The sequence below is a fragment of the Pristiophorus japonicus genome, chromosome 13 (assembly GCF_044704955.1).
Source record: "Pristiophorus japonicus isolate sPriJap1 chromosome 13, sPriJap1.hap1, whole genome shotgun sequence".
NCBI lineage: Eukaryota > Metazoa > Chordata > Chondrichthyes > Pristiophoridae > Pristiophorus > Pristiophorus japonicus.
In genome coordinates this window covers 101,521,098-101,543,582 of record NC_091989.1, presented here as the reverse complement: position 1 = coordinate 101,543,582, position 22,485 = coordinate 101,521,098, and the positions used below count along the sequence as shown (strand labels likewise).

General features: G+C 44.4%; 1 long non-coding RNA gene across 1 annotated transcript; it reads left to right on the top strand.

Moving 5' to 3' along the window:
• Nucleotides 1-3,103: 3,103 nt before the first annotated feature.
• Nucleotides 3,104-12,555, top strand: LOC139278054 (uncharacterized). The gene is made up of 4 exons (XR_011596209.1): nt 3,104-3,141; nt 4,279-4,421; nt 11,572-11,730; nt 12,190-12,555. It is a non-coding gene; the product is annotated as an uncharacterized lncRNA (long non-coding RNA).
• The last annotated feature ends 9,930 nt before the right edge of the window (nt 12,556-22,485 follow it).

Genomic DNA, 22,485 nt, shown 5'->3' with positions numbered 1-22,485 from the left:
TTATTAGGATATTTTTCGTGTCTTCTACCATGAAGACTGATACAAAATATTTGTTCAAAGTCTCTACCATTTCCCTGTTCCCCATTATTAATTCCCCAGTCTCATCTCTAAGGGACCAACATTTACTTTAGCAAATCTTTTCCTTTTTATACAGCTGTAGAAACTCTTACCAGCTGTTTTTATATTACTTGCTAATTTACTATCATAATCTATCTTCCCTCTCTATTATTTTTAGTCATTCTTTGCTGGTTTTTAAAAGTTTCCAAATCCTCTGGCCTTGCACTAACCTTGGCCACTCTATATGCCATTATTTTCAATTTGATACCATCCTTTATTTCCTTAGTGGGCCACGGATGGTTATCCCTTCTCTTAAACTCTTTTTTTCTCATTGGAATATATTTTTGTTCAGAGTTATGAAATATCTCCTTAAATATCTGCCACTGCTCCTCAACTGCCTTACACTTTACTCCGTTTTCCCAGTCCACTTTAGCCAACTCTTCCTTCAACTCTTTGTAGTCGCCTTTATTTAAGCTTAGGACACTGGTTTGAGATCCAACTTTCTCACACTCCAAATGAATTTGAAATTCAACCATGCTATGATCACTCTTTCCCAGAGGATCCTTTACTAGGAGATTGTTTATTAATCCTGTCTCATTACACAGTACCAGATCTAAGATAGCCTGCTCCCTAGTTGGTTCTGCAACATACTGTTCAAGGAAACTATCCAGGGGATACACTCTATGAACTCTTCCTCAAGGTTACCTTGGCCAATTTGATTTGTCCAATCAATATGAATATTAAAATCACCCATGATTATTGCCATTCATTTTTTACAAGCCTCCATTATTTCTTATTTTATACTCCCTCCAACTGTAAAGCTACTCACAGGGGGCCTGTGGACTATGCCTTCCAGTGACTTTTTTCCCTTTTTATTCCTTATCTCCACCCAAACTGACTATACACAGGAGATGGCCTTGTGCTCTCAGATGGGGCTGAGAAATGGACCAGACAGATGCAGTTGCCCGTCATTCAGGCGATAACGGCGAATATAATCTAGTTGTGTATTGTAGCTCAAGCTGTTTGTGTGTTGTTCTAATGACTACTTTGAGCAGCAGTCAAGAACTTGGCAAAACCCATCTTTCCAAATATGGCTTTAGCGACTCGAGAATTATCAGGATTCAAAAATCAAATGAAAACAGAGAAAGTTATTCCAGTATTATATCATACAATATAGGTGTAATTGTTTGTTATTGCTTAAATATTTGATGATTTTTCCTGTAATTACTTGTAATAAAAATAAACCCTGCTTGTACATGTTTGATCAGTCTGTAATACTTCATAGATGACACATCTGCAATGATACGGCAATGCCTTTGCTGTATCAAGTTATCATACATAAATTTAATAAAAATAATATTTAGATCTCTCTCTCATCAATCAATCATCCATTTTCCTTGCGTGTAAAACTACAAAGCCTGAGTTTTGATGTGTGTGTTGGGTTACTGTATCCTGATTTCCAGTGCAGGCCATTCTCCTGATTTGGACCACCCAGTCTATTTTAGCGGGGCTGCCTCGTCAGCTGAAGGTTAACGAGCCGTTTCCACGATTACAGAGTATTGAGGAAGGAGATCACTTGACTTACAGGGTTAGAACATTGTGCGGCTAGTTACTGGAAGAAAGGCAGCCCAACATTTCCAGTGAATAAACCTTTAGCTCCGAATGTAACGATAATACAAGACCAAGTGAATCCGTTGCCTCCTGTTCGGCCGAACTGTTCTGGTTTGATGATTTTAGAATCCTTGAATGTTACAGCACAGATTTAGGTCAGGAGGCCCTAAAAATCTGTACTTCTCTTTCTCCCCATAGGAAACACTTAGTTAGTTCAATGTTCCTATTATATTTCTAATTTTTTTATATGCCTCTTTTTTCAAGCAATTAATTCACTTCTTAAAGAATTCCTGGCCAGTGATTCAACAACGGTTTGTGGCAGAGCACATCCACAGCTCATACTCTAACCAGTCTCTGTGCAAAGAGTAATTTTTTGCGATTATATTAAAGTTACGCTCACGCGTCACCATCTACTGATCATTGGAAATATTCTATCACTATTTTCTTATCATATCTCCTTATAGTCTTGAAAACGTCTATCTAATCACTCCTCAGTCTTTTCAGCTTCAGTGAAATATCCGCGCTTCTCTAGTAATAACCCTCCATTCTTGGTCCGACAGATGGCATCTTTTAATTTAATTTTGTATTCTTCCATAGTTCTACACAAGCTCTTACCTCATGTGGGCATTACCTCTTTGCTACTGTAAGTTATGTCACCAAATGCTAAACCAAGAACTCCCTTTACACTTTTACTGCATAAAAAACTTATGTTACCATCATTCATCGAGGTCCCTTTGCTCCTCTGCACCATGAACAATCCTACCATTCAAAATGCATTTCTTGCTTCGACTTTTACCTCCACAACTGTGCCATTTCTCATTTCTCTGCACTCTGCATCAAACATGTATCTGCCCTTCGAGCTAACTATCGATGCCGCCTGCAGCAATTCAGGATCTGCATCATAATTGCCTTCCCGACTCCCCTTTATTATTATCTGCAAATTTTAATGTTGTTCCCTCAATTACCCAACAAGATCATTGATGTTTAAAGTCAACAAAGTTAGTCTAATACAGTGTCCCTGGGTCACCACTCGGGACATCTTGCCACTTCTAAAAACGTCCTTTTATCCTTAAACTTTTTGGGTTTATCTCTTCCAAATATCTCTGTATCCCTCTGGCCACGGAGCCCTCACTTGCGGGTGACTTTTTCGCATGTGTTACCACATCAAATGCGTTTTATAAAATCCATGTGAACTGCATTTCATTTATATATTCGCTGTGTTATTTCTTCAGTGAATTCTGTAATTGAAGCAAGATTTATCTTTTAGAAATTCTTGATTAGTTCAGCATTCTGCAAGAGGTTAGCCGTTTTAACCCGAATGCCACAGAGTCTGCGACCTGTAACTAAATGTACAACTGTTTACCTATCAATATGTTGCACTCTATATCACATGCTATTTTCTCATCCAATAGCAGCTCGTTAGCTTCGTGATGGCGATTCAATCAACGTGGAATTGATTATTTTGGTACTTAGGTAAACGAAAGTAACGTACAGCAGTAAAACGTGACAATTTGAGCGTTCTATCAGTCTTGGGTTATGATAAGGTATCGACGGAAGTGTTGACCAATTTTTTTTATTAGCTGCACCAGATGTGTTGCTAAATGTTGACACGAGCGTATAGCTTGCCGGAGCTAAGTAAACACCATGGCTCAGTAGCTCCACTTCAAGCACTAACTGTTCAAAGTTTAAATTTAGCTCTGTTAATTGCAACACCATGAAAACGCGTTGAGGTCGAATAATGGTAATTATTAAGCACCAATATAATTGCAGCAACATATGATATTCAGGTTTAACAGCGATTCAATTTCAGATTTGCCATTGTAAGATCTCAACCTCACCAATGATACAGTCGGCAATATTTATTCGAACCGCTTTAAGGCGTCTCTACTTGTTCCGTTGTTTACATTTTCAGATGTATTAAGTGCAGTGCAAGCCGCTGAAAAGTTTCTTGAATGCCTGTTCTGGCGTTTTATTCATTGGTCCACACAGAAGTTCATTCTACACAAATTGGTTAAATCGCTGCCATTGGATGCAATTTCTTCATGCATTGCAGTACTGAAATATTGATCACATTGGCTCCCAAATTGCAGCTCTGTATATTGTCCAAAATATAAATAGAGAAATATAAATTTTATTTAAATGTAACTATTTTTAGAGGAATGTTACTAATTCATTTGCAAACAATTTCTAATGCGGCACCTGTGAGACTAACTGCCCCAGTTCCTGAAATGGATTCATGCTGCACCTGTTATTTATTCACCAACACACAGTTTGAATACGGCAACATTGGTTAAATCCCTGACACTCGGTGTCATTTATTCATGTACTACAATATTGCAACATTGATGACAACGGCTCAGAAAATTTCAGGGTCTGGACAAATATCTAAAATCCACAGAGTTCGGCCCGGTAAAGCAGACATTTCCCAATAATTGTAACCATTTGCGCTTTATTGACCGAACTCTGTTGGATTTTAGACATTTGTACAGAACCTACAATGTTGTAAGGAATGTTACTAATTCAAGTTGTCCCTGTCACAGTGATTTACACCTTAGAACTAAAAGTTGGAGGCGATCACGGAGTAGATTTTACAAAGCATTTCTATTGCAGTATCATACCGTCCGGCTTCAACCACATCAAGAGATTGGGCAGAGGCAAGACATCATCATTGGGGATGTCAAAGGAGAGGTACTTCCATCCAGAATTCCTGCTCCCAGACTGCCTGCACCCAGCAGATCAGCATCATAACAAGAGTGAGTGGCAGACAGTAAGCGGACAGGTATTTCCCATTGTAACACTGAAGGAATGAAAATACTGGAAAACAACTGGCAGGTCAGGCAGCTTCTGTGGAGAGAAACGTTAGTGTTTCACGTCGGTGACCATTCATCAGTTCTGTTTGTCGCTTCCCAGATTCTGCCTGACTTGCTGAGTGTTTTCCAACATGTTCTGTTTTTATCTCAGATTTCCAGCAGCCGCAGTATTTTCCAATTGTTGAATGAATAGAGGACAAGTCAGAAGATTGCGCTTCCTCTTACAGAATACACTGTCTGTGTTATATACAAGATGGTTGAAATGTTAAGATACATACTAAATACAAAAAGAAACATGTATACCGACCAACAAACACAACCCGAATTTATAGTGGCTGTGGGAGTATCGCTTGGCTTTCTCCGTCCTGGTAGATTTGTAAATAATTACCTTTTGCCGCTTGTGTAATGCTCAAGTAATCATTGTTTTAATTAAACAGTTTCGGTTTATATTACAATTAACACATAATAAAAGTAAGGACAAGGCCTGGGGATATGTTAACAGGGTTAGATGAAGTAGGGAGGGAGCAGGCTAGTGTGGAGCATAAACACCGACACAGACCAGTTGGGCTGAATGAACTATTCCTGTGCTGTAAATTCTGTGTAATTCTACGCAATAATGTGTGAAGAAGAATAGATAATCCAATTAACGGACTCAAACAGATTTTTTTAAATATTTGCTTGGTCTCTATAGTAACCCAGTGCCCCCACGTTTTACTTTCTAAAAATATTTAAAGAGGACAAAATTGCAGGGCTCCCGCGACGGGGCAGGGCAGTGGGACTAGTTGAGAGTCAGCTCGGGGCTCGGCGGGCCGAATGGCCTTCGTCCCTGCTGTAACCATTCTATGATTCTATGACCAAAAGCTTGGTCAAATTGATAGGTTCTATGCCTTCAAGTGGGGTGGGAGGGGTAGAGAGGCAGATAGGTTTAGAAATAGAATTCCGGGGCCCAGGGCCTAGGCAGCTGAATCTGAGGATGCACAGGAGGCCAGGATTGGAAGAACGATGAGGTCTCGGAGGGTTGTGAGGCTGGAAGAGGTGACAGAAATAGTGATATCCTGCTAGGATAGGTATGGCGGTTTGGAGATTCCCCCGCGGAAATTCCAGGCCTTGTCTTTCTACACAACACATTCCACAGCAGGAGCACCAGTGCCGCAGGTCACACTGGGACGAGACGCTGGAATCCCCAGAGAATAGATTCCCTGGAGCTGCCAGCGTTCTCTCGCCAGCGACCGGTGGGATTGCCCCGGAATTGCAGGGCAATTAATCTGGATTCGGAGATATGAAGCTAATGGATTTCTGTCAGAGCGTGATGACTTATCCATCGACAACTAATGAAGAGTAAGTTTGGAACAATGTCCTCAATATCTGAGTTGGAAGAAACAGAATTAATGGAGTTAATACTCGGTCTAATAGCATAATGAGCTGGCCGGGATTTTCCACTTCAGTCTCAGAGTGACGAGGAGGAAAATCCCGGACACATTTCAGAAAATAAAATGTCAGTGAGGCGTTATCTTAATAAATGATTGGACAATACCGAAGTTGTACCAATATTAATTATTTACCATTTACATCCAGTTTCATCACATGGTTACAGCTGGAAGGTACTGTACAGACCCAGATCATTTTAAGTTAATAGTTTTATTATGAATTATAAAGTCATCCCATAATCGGTGTAACTAGTAGCATTGTGAATAAGCAAGATATTAAGAGGGCATTAAGGCGTGAGTTATAGCAACAACCGATATTCATTGTAACATAATCTCTGTATCCAAAATCAGCATAGCAGAATGTAGACAGTTACCTATTAATGTTACAAATATACTTTAGTTACCTGCTTTCTAATTTACCGCGTCTTTTCCAGAATTATTTTCAAACTTGATGGTGAGTTGCTCCTTGGCCCTTGGATCTTAATTTCTCATACGACAACACCTGTTCACCACATACTCAATATTTGGACCAAGTGAACTCAGCACTGACAGAAACATGAGAGAGTTGGTCAATTGCAGAACTTAACGCATCCTCACACTGTCGATTTTAATGACTAAGGGATTTGAAAATCCCACCATTCTGGTAGGAGAATGCCAACACGCGCTATCTCGAAGATCACAACGCTGTAAAACACTTATGTCGTGTTTAAATTAGGTTGTCATTTCCAAAAAACAACAAAATATCCAAATTAACTAAAGGGGAAACAACCAAATTGATTATTTGAAAAGTCTTTGCTTTTAGTTTGAACATTAAGCTGGGGTTTACAGTTGGAAACAAGGCTTGTAATATCCAAATCCAAACTGTACAAGAACATATTTAACCCATTTGATAGAATAGAATTTTCGGTGTTTTCATCAGATTTTGAGAATATTTTAAGGCGGAAGCTTGCACCTCTCTAACAAGCCCGAGTTTACAGGGTAAGGTTTTTCCACAGTTATCATTCTGTGAGCGGAAAGGAAGCTCAAACAGGCAGGAACCAAGAGCTCCCGATATGCACCACTCTGACAGTTTGCAATGGTCTGTAGAGAAGGCGAGCAGACACTTACAGCTGCTCGTTTCTCAGTTCAGTGAACGCAAACCTTCTCAGAACATGCCAGACCTAGTGCTTCACATAAAACATCCCCTCCACCCCACAACCCCAGCCCCTCTGTACAACAAAGAACGTGGCACTGCTGAGCAATAGTGGGGGCAGAAAGGTAAATACGCCTTTATTTGCCTCACTAAATGCATTTACGTAGCTGCACATTTTTCTGCATGGAACTTTATACTACAGTACGTAGGATTACATAGAATATACGGCACAGAAACGGGCCATTTGGCCAAACCAGTCCAAGCCGATGTTCATGCTCCACTCGAGCCTCCTCTCGCCTTTCCTCATCTAACTCTGTCCGCATAACCCTCTTCTCCCTCATATGCTTGTCTAGCCTCCCCCCTCCCCACTCCCCCTTTTAAATGCAGCTACGCTATTCGCTTCAACCACTCGCTGTAGTAGCAAGTTCCATTTTCTTACTACTTTTTGGATAAATCATTTTCTTTTGAATTCCTATTGGATTCCTTGATGACTATCTTATATTGATGGGCTGTAGTTATGCTCTTTCCCACAAGTGGAGACATTCTCTCTGTATCCACTCCAACAATAACTTTCATAATTTTAAAGACCGCTATTAAGTCACCCCTCAGCCTTCTATTTTCAAGTTGGTGAGAAAACATCATTTGATTGATTCATTAATTTGTTAGTTCAATGAGTCATGTTCAGGAGCCAACTAAAACAGTTGCTTCTAAAGCTCTTGCAAACTTCCTTGAAGTACCGATCAATGGCAACATGCACCACTTTAATATTGAAATTTAACGGCAGCGGTTATTTTGATCCTGAACATCCAAAACAAGTTTGGCCATTTCCTGCAGGGCACAGGTCACAGAACAAAATGGCCCAGTTTCTAAACAATTGCCACTCACACTGAGAGAAGCCACAGCATAGTTATTATGGAAGTGAAAAAAATCTTACGAGTCTGTGTGCCAGATTCCTACTCAGGTTCAGACTGATCATCATAGGCAATCTCTCAGAATCGAGGAAGACTTGCTTACACTCTTAAAAAGGTGTCCTTAGGTGGCTGAATAATCCGATATGAGAACCACAATCCCTGTCACAGGTAGGACAGATAGTCGTTGAAGGAAAGGGTGGGTGGGACAGGTTTGCCGCACGCTCTTTCCACTGCCTGCTCTTGATTTCAGCATGCTCTCGGCAATAAGACTCGAGGTGCTCGGCACTCTCACGGATGCACTTCATCGATTTAAGGCTGTCTTTGGCCAGGGACTCCCAGGTGTCAGTGGGGATGTTGTACTGTTTCAGGGATATTTTTAGGATGTCCCTGTAATGTTTCCTCTACCCCACTTTGGCTCATTTGCCATTAAGGAGTTCCAAGTAGAGTGCTTGCTTTGGATGTCTCGTGTCTGGCATGTGAATGATGCGGCCTGCCCAGCGGAGCTGATCAAGTCTGGTCAGTGCTTCAATGCTTGGGATGTTGGCCTGGTCGAGGATGCTTATGTTGGTGCGTCTGTCCTCCCAGGAGATTTGCAGGATCTTGCGAAGACATCGTTGGTGGTATTGCTCCAGAGACTTGAGGTGTCTACTGTACATGGTCAGGAGGGCGGGTATTACTACAGCTCTGTAGACCATGAGCTTGGTTGCAGTTTGGAGGGCCTCGTCTTCAAACAATCTTTACCTCAAGCAGCCAAAGGCTGAACTGGCACACTGGAGGCGGTGTTGAATCTCATTGTCAATGTCTGCTCTTGTTAATAAGAGGCTCCCGAGGTGTGGAAAATGGTTCACGTTGTCCAGGGCCGCGCCGTGGATCTTGATGACTGGGGGGGCAATGCTGTGTGGCGACAACAGGCTGGTGGAGGATCTTTGTCTTATGGAGGTTTAGTGTAAGGTCCATGCTTTCGTACGCCTCAGTAAATACGTCGACTATGCCCCGAGATTCATCCTCTGTATGTGCACAGACGTAGGCGTCGTCCGCATACTGTAGCTCGATGAGCGGTTGGGGTGGTTTTGGACCTGCCCTGGAGATAGCGAAGGTTGAACAGATTCCCATTGTTTCTGTAGTTTAGTTCTACTCCAGTGGGTAGCTTATTGACTGTGAGGTGGAGCATGGCAGTGAGGAAGATTGAGAAGAGGGTTAGGGCGATGACGCAGCCCTGTTTGAGCCTGTCTGGACGTGGATTGGGTCTGTAATGAATCTGTTGGTAAGGATCATGGCCTGCATGTCATCGTGGAGCAGGCAGAGGTTGGTGACGAATTTTTGTGGGCATCCAAAATAGGACGCTCCATAGACCCCCGGGGTTGACAGTGTCAAAGGCCTTTGTAAGATCGAAGAAGGTCATGTCTAAGGGCTGGTGCTGTTTCCTGCATTTTTCCTGCATTTGTCGCAAAAATCATGACTGTTATGCCCCATGGGGGACAAAATCCGCACTGTGACTCCAGGAGGAGCTTCTCGGTCACAGGGAGAAGATGGTTGAAGAGGACTGAGCCATGTGGTTAATTCATGCCTGCCTTGCATCAGGAACGCACTGACATCATAAAATTAGCTCTATTATATGTAACAAAGTAGCAAATCTTTTCATTAAAAAATGGGTTCGGAAAATTGTTCATAAAATACAAAGCTCACAGCGAACAATTACATAAATATCATGATACTGGGATCATCTCAACATGTATTTTTTACATCAAAATGCTGATGATGGAAGTTGCAGAACAAATTCCAAATATATTGATGACTGGCTGAAAATATGTTTTATTAATGCCCCGCTCCCGGCATATACACGATTCTTGCTCCATTTTAGATACTCTGTCCCCGTTACTAAAAGTGAGATTTGACATTCTTATGAAATTAATGCCAACGTACTGATCGGATGATTCCCGTGACGGACTTCAAATCATATTAACTGTTAATCAATGGATTCACTCAACAAACTGGACCTCGAATCGTAATTTGTCATTAGTTCGTCTTTACTGCAGCAGTTTAAGTTCTACATTTCATCATAGGCAGTCCCTCGGGATCGAGGAAGACTTGCTTCCACTCTTAGTATAAGTTCTTCGTTGGCTGTACAGCCCCATACGAAATCTTTCCACTCCTCAGCCCTCGCATCATTCACCACGATTAATGCAAAATTCACCCTAACAGATTTTTAAAAGGAGGAAATGGAGTTTGAAGTTACGTTATACTAAAATAAGAAATATTTATAATTAGGTTACACTTTGTGCGTTCAGTGTAACTAGACACAGAAACAAATGCTGATATAATTTAGCAGTGTGCAGATATTAATTGTGGTATCATATGTTCAATAGCACTGAACGAAGGTCGCGCAAACATCAAATACGTTGACTGACCAGCATATTCATTGTTACTTTTAGAAGATTTGCTAACGAGGAAACTGGGAGAACTGTGCGTTCATCTTCAATAATGCCATGGGATATTTAACTGCTACCTAAACAGGCAGATGGGTCCTTGGTTAATCCTAAAGCCAGCACTTCAAACAGTGCATAATTCCCTCAGCACCATATATTATATCCGTGCACACCACCTGTTAACTTCACCATTAAACGTTCCTATACCCGCATTTAAAATGGTGTTTGTATCTTTAAGTTTGTCAAGCTGTATTTATGCCCTCTCCGCTTTAGATACATTGCAGCGCCGTCACTGGCAGGAGGGCATAATTGCAGCCTAACGAATTTAGATGGGAAATGTTCATTATAAAACTAAATTCACAGGACAGAATGTATACGACTTTGAATGGGTATCGAGATAGGTATGGATGGACTCGACCAAATATCACACAGCCTCTAATCCTGCTCCACCTGATGACTAGTCTCCAGTTTGACTCGCCTTGTGCAGCGCGATGGGAGATTGACTGTATTTTATAAAATTTACCTTAACTTGACAAAAATGGTTGATGCAGACTTACATAATATAAGCAGAGCAAATGACTTATGATAAGATGCGCTACAACAAGGCCTTCGTGAAAACAGGGATACATCATTCTGTGGAATATTTCAGCAGCTCCTGTTGCTGGACATTATTTCTCCTACATATAAACAGGACGAGGATGGGAGTTCAAGTTACATTAAAATAAATTCAAATGGGCAATTTTCCTCCCATGTATTTGACCAAGATCCTTGGGACTTCCCACCCAGAGCTTCCCGACCATTTGACCCATGATGACCCTACCCCACCCCAAACTATACTGTGAAACCCGGAAACACCATTCACGTATTTCAGGCCCTGATCCATTTCCTAGTGCGTCCTGGTCCTATGACTGGCCCAAATTCTGACCTGATTCAGTGGGAGAACAAGCAGTCATATATTAAAAATCTCACAGCTTTGCTCATTTCATGTACTTTCATCTAATATAAATGTATACCTCCAGGTGATTAACAGAAACTGCCAAAATAAACTTGTCACATGTAGGCACCCCTTGTCACCGGTGAAGGCGCTGCTGCGCCATGATCAGCAGGACAGTATAATCAGAGGTTGACAACTTTACCTCGGCATTGCAGTTACATTTATTTTTGAACTAATTATAAACAATCAATAAATGTTCCCAGTTTGTTCAGGTTATACATCTCTGGTATATTGTGTGACGTTAACAGCAGCGTACAAACGAAGGGAAGTGTGAAGAAACTGCCTCAGGAGATTCTCGACAAGGAATGTTCACATTCCACATCTTAATCTCGGAGAACCCAACACTGGCTCAGCGATTGAAGGTAAATTCTCCATTTGAAATGCGGACATTTTTCCAATTTAGAGCAGAACCGTCATCAAAGTTCACTTCAGAGACGAAAGCGATTTTGTGAACCACCAGTCACAAGATGTGAAATGTCATTGCGTCGCATTTCAGATTAAACAATCAGCAAACCCTTCTTACAGTGGCAAACACACGGTCAGTGCAGTCAATGATCAGCTGAATCTTTTGCTCGGGATGTTGTGACAGTGATGTTTCTGTTCCTGTCCCTGTCTCTCCCGGGGATCATTTACACAGGTACCTGTTTATTCTCTACCCAACCGTCTCAATAAAACCTAATTAATTACCACACCAGTTGAATGAAATTTAGTTTGTCCGTCTGTAATCTTTCTCTTTTGCATTTCCATGTGTAAATGTGCACTGAAGTGCCTGGTTCCGCATGGAATACAATTGACCAAACTTTGAATATGTTTTCTAACAGGTGCTGGGCGTAGTTCGATCAGCGTGTCTCAAACTCCCGAACAAGTAATTCAAATAAGGGGAACAAATATCACCTTCTACTGCGTAATCCCTCTTTCTCATGACAATTCGGGGATAAATGTGCGTTGGTGGAAACGGGGTGAGAATGAATATCTACAAACAGGAGCCGATAACAGAAAACAATTTGGTCTCAGAAATCAGGGAGCCGATTTCTTTGAGTTGCTGAACCTGACTATCCAGGACACTGGAATCTATCATTGCGCAGTGATTCGTCAGGGAAGAATTATTGGAAATGGAACAGGATCACATCTAACTGTGGGCGGTAAGTGACCGGATGAGCGGGAAGGTCCACATGTACCAAATGTAACAAGGATGGTGTTTTGTCATTGTTTGATTGTATCAGCTTTGATATATTAAGATCGAAACTCTGCACACAATTGCTGATTATACGGCACAATATGTTTCATTTGCTGAGTTGTATAAAATGCCATAAATATCAACCAGAGTAATTAACGTGCCTCTAAGGCAATGCACTGCGCATGTTGGAAATCTGAAATATAAACAGAGAATGTTGGAAATACACAGCAGTTTAGGCAGCATCTGTGGAGAAAGGAACAGAGTGAACGTTTTAAGTCTAAGTACTGTCGCAAATAGCATGTTACTGGGATCATCTCAACATATATTTTTTACATTAGAATTCTGATGGAAGTTGCGGAAAAAATTCCAAATATATTGATGACTGGCTGAAAATATGTTTTATTAATGCCCCACTCCCGGCATATACACGATTCTTGCTCCATTTTAGATACTCTGTCCCCGTTACTGTAAGTGAGGTTTGACATTCTCTCTTATGAAATTAATGCCAACGTACTGATCGGATGATTCCCGTGACGGACTTCAAATCAGATTAACTGTTAATCAATGGTTCACTCAACAAACTGGACCTCGAACCGTAATTTCTCATTAGTTCGTCTGTAATGCAGCAGTTTAAGTTCTACATTTCATCATAGGCAGTCCCTCGGGATTGAGGAAGACTTGCTTCCACTCTTCGCATAAGTTCTTAGTTGGCTGTACAGCCCAATAGGAGAACCACAATTTCTGTCACAGGTCGTTGAGAGAAAGGATGGGCAGGAAGCTTAGTTTGCTGCACGCTCGTTCCGCTGCCTGCGCTTGATTTCTGCATGCTCTCCTGGAGGATACTCGAGGAACTCAGCGCCCTCCTGAATGCACTTCCTTCACTTCAGGCGATCTATGGCCAAGGACTCCCAGATTTCAGTGGGCAAGCAACACTCTGAAAACGTACCGCGTATTGCATAGCAACAGTTATTAAACCTCACATTTCAGTGTAATTTCAGGGACAGACGACGCTTACATTAAACAGAAATTATGTTTGCTATTTCCCTTGTAACCTTCCCTAACCCCGTTATCAACTGGAATCTGGAATCGCATCACCTTAAGGTGGCTGAATTGTTTCTTTGCTCCTCAGTTTACTATGTTATGCTAAGTGTAGAGTGCATTTCTAAATAGATTTCCGAATGTTTCATTTATTCATCTACACACAAGTTTCAGTACAGTCGATATCCCTGACATTTAACTTAATTTCATGTACTGCATACTGTAATATTGATCATATGGGCTTCCAATATATAAGTTGTGGACAACTGTCTAAAATGTCAAAAGTATTGGTTAAAGCGAAGCATATTTTATTCAATCAACTTTTAATTGTGACAATATCAGTAGGAATGCTGCTGCTTAAAATTGTCCATTGTCACGATGTTATACACCTTAGGACTGCAGCTTTTACGCACCTAACGACTGTATTTCATAAAGAATTTCTAGTGAGATATCTTGCCATTCAATTTCATCCGCACCATGAGCAGGCCACAGGGTAGAGGATAATTATGCTATCACAGAAGGGGAACTTTCACGAAAAACATGCTCCCAGGTTGCCTTCAAGCAGCAGTTTAACAGTATACAGTGCCTGATGAGAGCAGTCAGTGCATGGGTAATCCCTTTATAACACTGACTGCATAAAGGATAAGTTAGAAGAATGCACTTTCCCTTTAAGAACAGGCTGTCTTTGATTATGTTCAAGACGATTGAAATGTTAAAGAACACAAATAGAAATAAGCACACAGACCAACACACACAAGTGAGTACATAAGTATCCATGTGTGCACACACATACGCTAAATCTATAAAGGCGTAAGTTGTGGCCCCAATGGGTGGATACAAAATGTGCACGCGCCTATAAGGGCCGCTCAAGTTCCGGATGTCGGCATGCAAAGTTCCGGATGTAGGCATGCAAAGTGTAAGCGCAAAAACACAGAGCACGCGTCCTGTCAAGAATTCCCTTGAAAGATTGTACCAATCTGAAAGAAATGGACCTCGGTGTATGGAGAGTTGGGATATTTTCCAACTTCTGTTCAGCGAATGCCCTTGAAATTCTTGCGCCTGGTAAAACCAGGCTCAAGGCTTGCTTTTGCCAGAATGAGTTTTAACAAATAGAAAAAAATGTAATCACTCATTTATACATTAAAAGCCCTGTCCAGTAAGGTAAGTTTATTTTTAGCCCCGTTAAAACATGTGGGTGAAGTTCGGTAGCACCCCATTTGGGGCATTATTTTTTTCTTTGAGAAACTTTAGCGCCCGGTGAGTTGCCTTGTGGCAATTTGGGCGTTTTCACCCCAGGAGTAAAGGGGGACAGAAAATGAGGTGCAAATGGCCTCAGCTGGGCGCTGCAGATGCGTTATTCACGGCCACTTACCCAATTTCAGCTGAGTTCCATTCAGCAATATCCTTGATGCCAGCTCCACCTGGCACTTAAAGGGGCTTTCATTTAAACCTGCTGCTGCTCATTTTCAGCATTGCTGAAGTCAGTCACTCATCTCTGGAGGTGAGGAAAATTGTGAAATGGCTGCTGGAAATCCCCTTCAAGGAAGAGGGCTACAAGATTCACCAATGTGGCTCTGGAGCCATTGGCAGAGGCACTCGAGACCAGGAGGAAGTCCCTGTTCCCTGCGTCGGAAAGGAGGCCATCACCGCAAGTTTTCCGTGCTATATGGCAAGAGGTGGTCCAGGAGGTGTTGGCGAGCACTAGGTGCAGAGAAGCCACACAAAGTGCCACAAAGAATTCAACAACCTATGTCGGTTGGTGAAGGTGAGTACAATCTTCCACACGTCCTCCATTGCAGCCTCTCAACCTCTGTCAGGGCACACTGCAAACAATTTCTTCTACACCACTCAACCACCAAACACACATCCTCATCTCACACATTGCCTACATTCACAGCTATTCAACCATGGCACTCTGGACTCTTACTCACACAAGATCCTTTCTTTTGCAGGCCAAGATGGGGCACATAACAGACGGGAGCAGCAGAGGACTGAAGGAGGGAAACCTGAACCACAGCCCCACTCTGGCCTTGAGGAGCGACTGCTAGTGCTCAATGGTCCACAGGTCGTGGGTGCCATGGCCGGCAGAGACTTCGACCCTGCTGAGGGCAACAACTGTATCTTTATTCACTCTCCTTCTCTCATACCACTTCCCCCCACATCAGAATGCTTTATCAAATTCCAGCTCCTGCCCCATTGCCTTCAACTTAATGCGAGTCTTGTGTCATTTATGCTTTCAGCTAACCAGGCACAAGCAGTCCAACCTTCACTTAAGATCCCTCCCCCCCACCCCCCGCCCTCCTCTCCCACCCACCTCATGACATCCTGGAGGGAGAGGAAGAGCAGGAAGAGGGGGATCTAAGAACTGCATCATTCCTTCTCTCACCCAAAGGCAGAAGCTCAGATTGTGACACTACGTGTTCCTAAGGGGTTAGACTAGTAGAGGGATCTGCACTGGGTGATGCATCGGAACCTTAAGGGTTGCAGCAAGGCCAAGGGAAAAGAGAAAATCACACAGAGGGTGATGGCCATGTACGCTGACATCATAGGTGCAAAGGCAAGTGTGGCTGATAGCCAATTGGCAGTGCTACAGAGCATGGTGCAGTCCACCTCCAACGTTGCACAGAGCTCTGCGCACACCATGGAGCCCATCATTGCCAGTCTGCAGATAATGGTGGACTGACAGAGAGAGCTTGACGATCCAAACATCATGACGTGTGTCATGGGTGAAGTGGCTGCTTCCATTGCAGCACAGGCAGAAATAACACAATGTCAATGTGCAGTAATGCACATAATAGTTGGTGGCTTCGAAGCTCAGACTGCTCTCCTGCACTCTCAGGTTGATGCCACGCAACGTCTTGGTGCTGACATGCAGTCAGTGAGTGCTGGCATCAAGTCTCAGACTGCTCTCATGCAGTGTTAGCTTGATGCCATGCATGGTCAGCCTGCTCCCATGCAGTCTCAGCTGGATACCACATGTGCTCCCACTGCTGCCATCGCCGCTGAGTCCACCACAGTCCACCGCGGATCTCACGGTCTCACAGTAGCCCACCAAACTGTGCTCCAGCAAATTGGTGAGGATGCTGAGATGCTCCCCCAGGGGAATGGCACTGGGTCAGTGGAGCAGGAACCAGTTGTCCTCTCTCAGGATGACAGTGTATTGTATCTGGACTTGTATATACTCTGTACAGCCACCAGAGGGCTCATTCCCTGGAGTCCCACGGGATCTCATAATCCCTTAGGAGCACAGATATTTAAGAGTGCTTCACAGGTTAGAGAGGCACTCTGGAGACCAGCAATAAAAAACTATGGTCACACATCACTTTAAGCTCACAGTCTTCAGTCTGACTCTTTCTCCATACACTACAACTGGCGATGAGATACAGATAGCGAACCCAAACTTGCAGAGAACAGTGGGCATCCTGGAGAAATTCTCGGAGGGAGATGAGTGGGAATCTTTGTGGAGCGACTCAACCAAAACTTCGTGGCCAATGAGCTGGATGGGGAAGAGAGCGCTGCCAAACATAACACGATCCTCCTCACCGTCTGTGGAGCACCAACGTATGGCCTCATGAAGAATCTGCTCACTCCAGTGAAACTCATGGAGAAATCATACAACGATTTGTGCACACTGGTCCGAGAGCATTTGAACCCGAAGGAAAGCGTTCTGATGGCGAGGTACCGATTCTACACCTACAAAACATCTGAAGGCCAGGAAGTGGCGAGTTATGTCGCCGAGCGAAGACGTCTTGCAGGAAATTGTGAATTTAAAGGACATTTGCAGTACATGCTCAGAGACTTTTTTGTACTTGGCATTGGCCACGAAACCGTACTTCGCAAACCTTTGACTGTAGAGACCCCAACCTTGAGTAAGGCCATAGCGATAGCCCAGGCGTTCATTGCCATCAGTGACAATACGAAGCAAATCTCTCAGCACACAAGTGCTGCTACAAATACTCTGAACAAAGTGATGTTGTTTTCGAATCGTAACGGAGGGGGCAGGTCACACATACCTGCAGCTGCATGTCCACAGATGTCTCAGAGTCCACCATCAAGGGTGATGAATGCAAGGCCATTAACATCTTGCTGGCGCTGCGGAGGTGATCATCATTTCCATTCAAGCCGATTCAAAGGATACTATTCCAAGGGCTGTGAAACAATGGGACACCTCCACCAAGTGGACAGGTGAGCTGCTAGGCCTGCTAAACCTGCAAACCACCACATTGCAGAGGAGGACGGATTCACGGAGGATCACGACGAAACAGAGAAGGCACATGTACATGGGGTGCACACATTCACCACGAATTGTCCCCTAATGCTGAACGTTGAACTAAATGGACTCCCAGTGTCATTGGAGCTGGACACGGGCACAAGCTTGTTCATCAAGGGCAAAAAGACTTTCGAAAGGTTGTGGTGCAACAAAGCCTCACGGCCAGTCTTAACTCCAATTCACACAAAACTAAGAACTTACACGACAGAACTGATTCCTGTAATTGGCAGTGCTACCATAAAGGTCTCCTACGATGGAGTGCTGCTCAAGCTATCACTCTGGGTGGTACCGGGCGATTTCCCACGCTGTTCGCCAGGAGCTGGCTCTTCGGAAAGATACGCTGGAACTGGGACAACATCCGAACACTATTGCCTGCTAACGACACTTTGTGTGCCCAGGTCTTAAACAAATTTCCTTCGCTGTTCGAACCAGGCATCGGGAAATTCCAAGGAGCAAAAGTGCAGATCCACCTAATTCCAGGGGCATGACCCATCCATCACAAGGCGAGAGCAGTACCATACATGATGAGAGAAAGGGTAGAAATCGAGCTCGACCGGCATCATCTCACCGATCGAGTTCAGCGAGTGAGCCAGTCCTAATGTCCCAGTCCTCAAGGGAGACAGCACCGTCAGAATCTGTGGCGATTACAAAGTAACTATCAATCGTTTCTCCCTGCAGGACCAATACTCACTTCCAAAAGCTGACGACCTCTTTGCAACGCTGGCGGGAGGAAAGACATTCACAAAGCTGGATCTGACCTCAGCCTACATGACACAGGAACTGGAGGAATCATAGAAGGCCCTCACCTGCATGAACATGCACAAAGGTCTTTTTGTTTATAACAGGTGCCCATTTGGAATCCGATCAGTGGTGGCGATATTCCAGAGAAACATGGAAAGTTTACTGAAGTCGATTCCGCACACTGTGGTCTTCCTGGACGACATCTTGGTCACAGGTCGGAACACAGTCGAGCATCTGCAGAAATTGGAGGAGGTTCTTAACCTGAGCCCCACACAGTTGAGCCGACTAACACGCTCGAAGTGCGTTTTCCTGGTGCCTGAGATGGAGTTCCTGGGAAGGAGGATTATGGCGGACGGCATCCGGCCCACCAACACGAAGACGGAGGCAGTCGAGAATGCACCGAGGCCACAGAACGTGTCGGAGCTGCGGTCATTTCTGGGACTCTCGAACGATTTTGGTAACCACTTACTGGGTGTCAGCACCCTGCTAGAACCACTACATGTCTTGCTACGAAAAGGGAGTGAATGGGTTTGGGGAAAAAGCCAAGAAAATGCCTTTGTAAGAGAGAGAAAATTGTTATGCTCAAACAAATTGCTTGTGTTGTATGATCCATGTAAGCATTTGGTACTAGCATGTGACGCGTCATCATATGGCGCGGGTGTGTATTGCAACAAGCTAATCATTTTGGGAAACTGCAACCGGTTGCTTATGCATCCAGGAGTCTGACTAAGGCCGAGAGAGCCTACGGCATGATTGAAAAAGAAGCGTTAGCGTGTGTCTATGGGGTAAAGAAAATGCATCAATACCTGTTTGGGGTAAATTCGAATTAGAAACTGACCATAAGCCACTTTTTTCCCTGTTTTCCGGGAGCAAAGGAATAAATACCAATGCATCGGCCCGCATCCAGAGATGGGCACTCACGTTGTTGGCATTCAACTACACCATCCGCCACAGGCCAGGCACAGAAAACTGCGCCGATGCTCTCAGTAGGCTGCTATTGCCCACCACGGGGGTGGAAATGGCGCAGCCCGCAGATCTAGTCATGGTTATGGAAGCATTTGAGAGTGAGCAATCACCCGTCACTGCCCAGCAGATCAAAACCTGGACAAGCCAGGACCCCTTATTATCTCTAGTCAAAAACTGTGTGCTTCACGGGAGCTGGTCCAGTGGAAATGCAGGAAGAGATAAAGCCGTACCAGTGGCGCAAAGATGAAATGTCTATACAGGCAGACTGCCTTCTGTGGGGCAATTGAGAAGTGGTCCCAAGAAGGGCAGAGACACCTTCATCAATGACCTCCACAGTACCCACCCAGGCATCGTAATGATGAAAGATATAGCCAGATCCCATGTGTGGTGGCCCGGCATCGACTTGTACTTAAGAGTCCTGAGTTCACAGATGTAATACATGCTCGCAGTTAAGCAATGTACCCAGGGAGGCGTCGCTAAGTTTATGGTCTTGGCCCTCCAAACTGTGGTCTCGGGTTCACATCGACTATGCAGGCCCATTCTTGGGTAAAATGTTCCTTGTGGTTGTAGACGTGTACTCCAAGTGGATTGAATATGAGATAATGTCGGCTAGCACGTCCGCTACCACCACTGAAAGCCTGCCGGCCATGTTTGCCACACATGGCTTACCCGATGTCCTGGTGAGCGACAACAGGCCATGTTTTACCAGTGCTGAGTTCAAAGAATTTATGACCCTTAACGGGATCAAACATGTCACATCTGCCCTGTTTAAGCCAGCATCCAATGGTCAGGCAGAGAGAGCAGTGCAAACCATCAAGCAAGGCTTGAAGAGGGTAACTGAAGGCTAACTGCAGACTCGCCTATCTCGAGTTTTGCTTAGCTACCGCACAAGACCACACTCACTCACTGGGATCCCACCTGCTGAACTGCTCATGAAAAGAGCACTTAAGACAAGGCTCTCTTTAGTTCACCCTGATCTACATGAACAGGTAGAGAGCAGGCGGCTTCAACAAAGTGCATACCATGATAGCGCAAATGTGTCACGCGAGATTGAAGTAAATGATTCTGTATTTGTATTAACAAGGTCAAGGTCAAGATCAAGGTTGCAAGTGGCTTCCCGGCACTGTCGTGGCCAAAGAGGGGAGCAGGGTGTTTCGGATCAAACTTTCAAATGGACTCATTCACCGGAAACACTTGGACCAAATCAAACTCAGATTCACGTACTACCCTGAGCAACCCACCTTGGACCCTACCTTTCTTGATCCCCCAACACACACACCAGTGGCAACCGACGCCACAGTTGACCACGAAGCAGAACCCATCATCCACAGCAGCCCTGCAGGGCGCAATACACCAGGCAGCCTAGCAAGGCCAGCTGCACAGCAGCCCAGCGAGGGCCCAACAAATGACTCAACAACACCAGCCTTCACACCGAGACGATCAACCAGGGCAAGAAGGGCCCCAGATCAACTCACATTGTAAATAGTTACAGTTTGACTTTAGGGGGCTATGTTGTTATGTATCTGGACTTGTATATACTCTGTACAGCCACGAGAGGGCTCATTCCCGGAGTCCCAAGGGAGCACAGGTATTTAAGAGTGCTTCACAGGTTGGAGAGGCACTCTGGAGACCTGCAATAAAAGACTAAGGTCACACATCACTTTGAGTTCACAGTGTTCAGTCTGACTCTTTCTCCATACACTGCAGACCAGTATTCCTGAGCTCACCACTGCCACTCCACCATTGCTCCTATTGCTGTCCGTTACCCAGCCAGCCCCAGACTGCTGCCGCCCAGCCTGCACTGGTGCAGTCTACATCCGGGCCTTCCAGGCCCAGAGCTGGTCGAGGGCGTCCTGCAAGGCCATCTGTAGTCTGTGGCACACAGCAACCTTCCACCAGCCATGTTGCAGCCACAGGGGGCACACTGGGAAGGAGCACTGGAATAGTTAAAACAAAGAGGAGATATAAGGAAATACAGAAGGTTGATTCGTAAATACATTATGTAAGCGTTTGTTGTTCTGATATATATTGGGATTGGAATGTTTATTCTTTGCTGTTGTGTCTCATTTCAGTTTCTGGGTTTTTGAATGGAACGCAAAATGGATGTGGCTATGGAGACATTCAGAGGAATAGAGAAGTGGGACAGAATTCACTGGAACTGAACTCTGATGAGACGGTCATGAACCTCTCTTGCAGAATCGCAATGGGCTCGTTGCCTCCTCTGTTGCTGTTGTTGCTGCTCCGTCTCCTGCTCCTCCTCCTCCTCCTCAGGTGGTGGATCTATGCTTGGTGGCAATGCTATGCCCTCATGATGGCCAGGTTGTACAGCATGCAGCAGATGATGATGAATAGGGACACCCGCTCAGGTGAGTACTGGAGGACGACTCCCGAGAGGTCAAGGCAGTGGAACCATTGCTTCAGCACTCCGATGGTCTGCGCAATGATGGTCCAGGTGGCGGCATGGCTCTCAAAGTATGAGTGCTGGGCAGGAGTTAGAAGCCAGATGGAGAGCGGAGAGCCATGTCTCCGAGCAACCAGATACGAGCTTGATTTGGTGGCTGGAACAGAGTTGGCACACTAGTCTGTTGCAGGATGACAACATTGCAGCTGCTGCCAGGATAGTGTCCATTGGCACTGAGAAGTCTGCATGTGTAGTCGCAGACCAGTTGCCCATTCAGTAAGTGGAAGTATTTATGGTTACAGAAGACCTCAGGATTGTGATGCAGTGCCCGTAAAGCGATATGGGTGAAGCCAATGGCACCCTGCACTATTAGGAAGTCCCCTAGCCTGGCAAAGCCACATGCACGCTCGTGCTGCTTCTCGCTGGTCATGGGGAAGGAGATGTAGTCCCTCCTCCTTCTGTACAGAGCATCTGTGACCTCACAGATGGAATAATGGCCGAAAAACTGGGAGATATTGGAGATG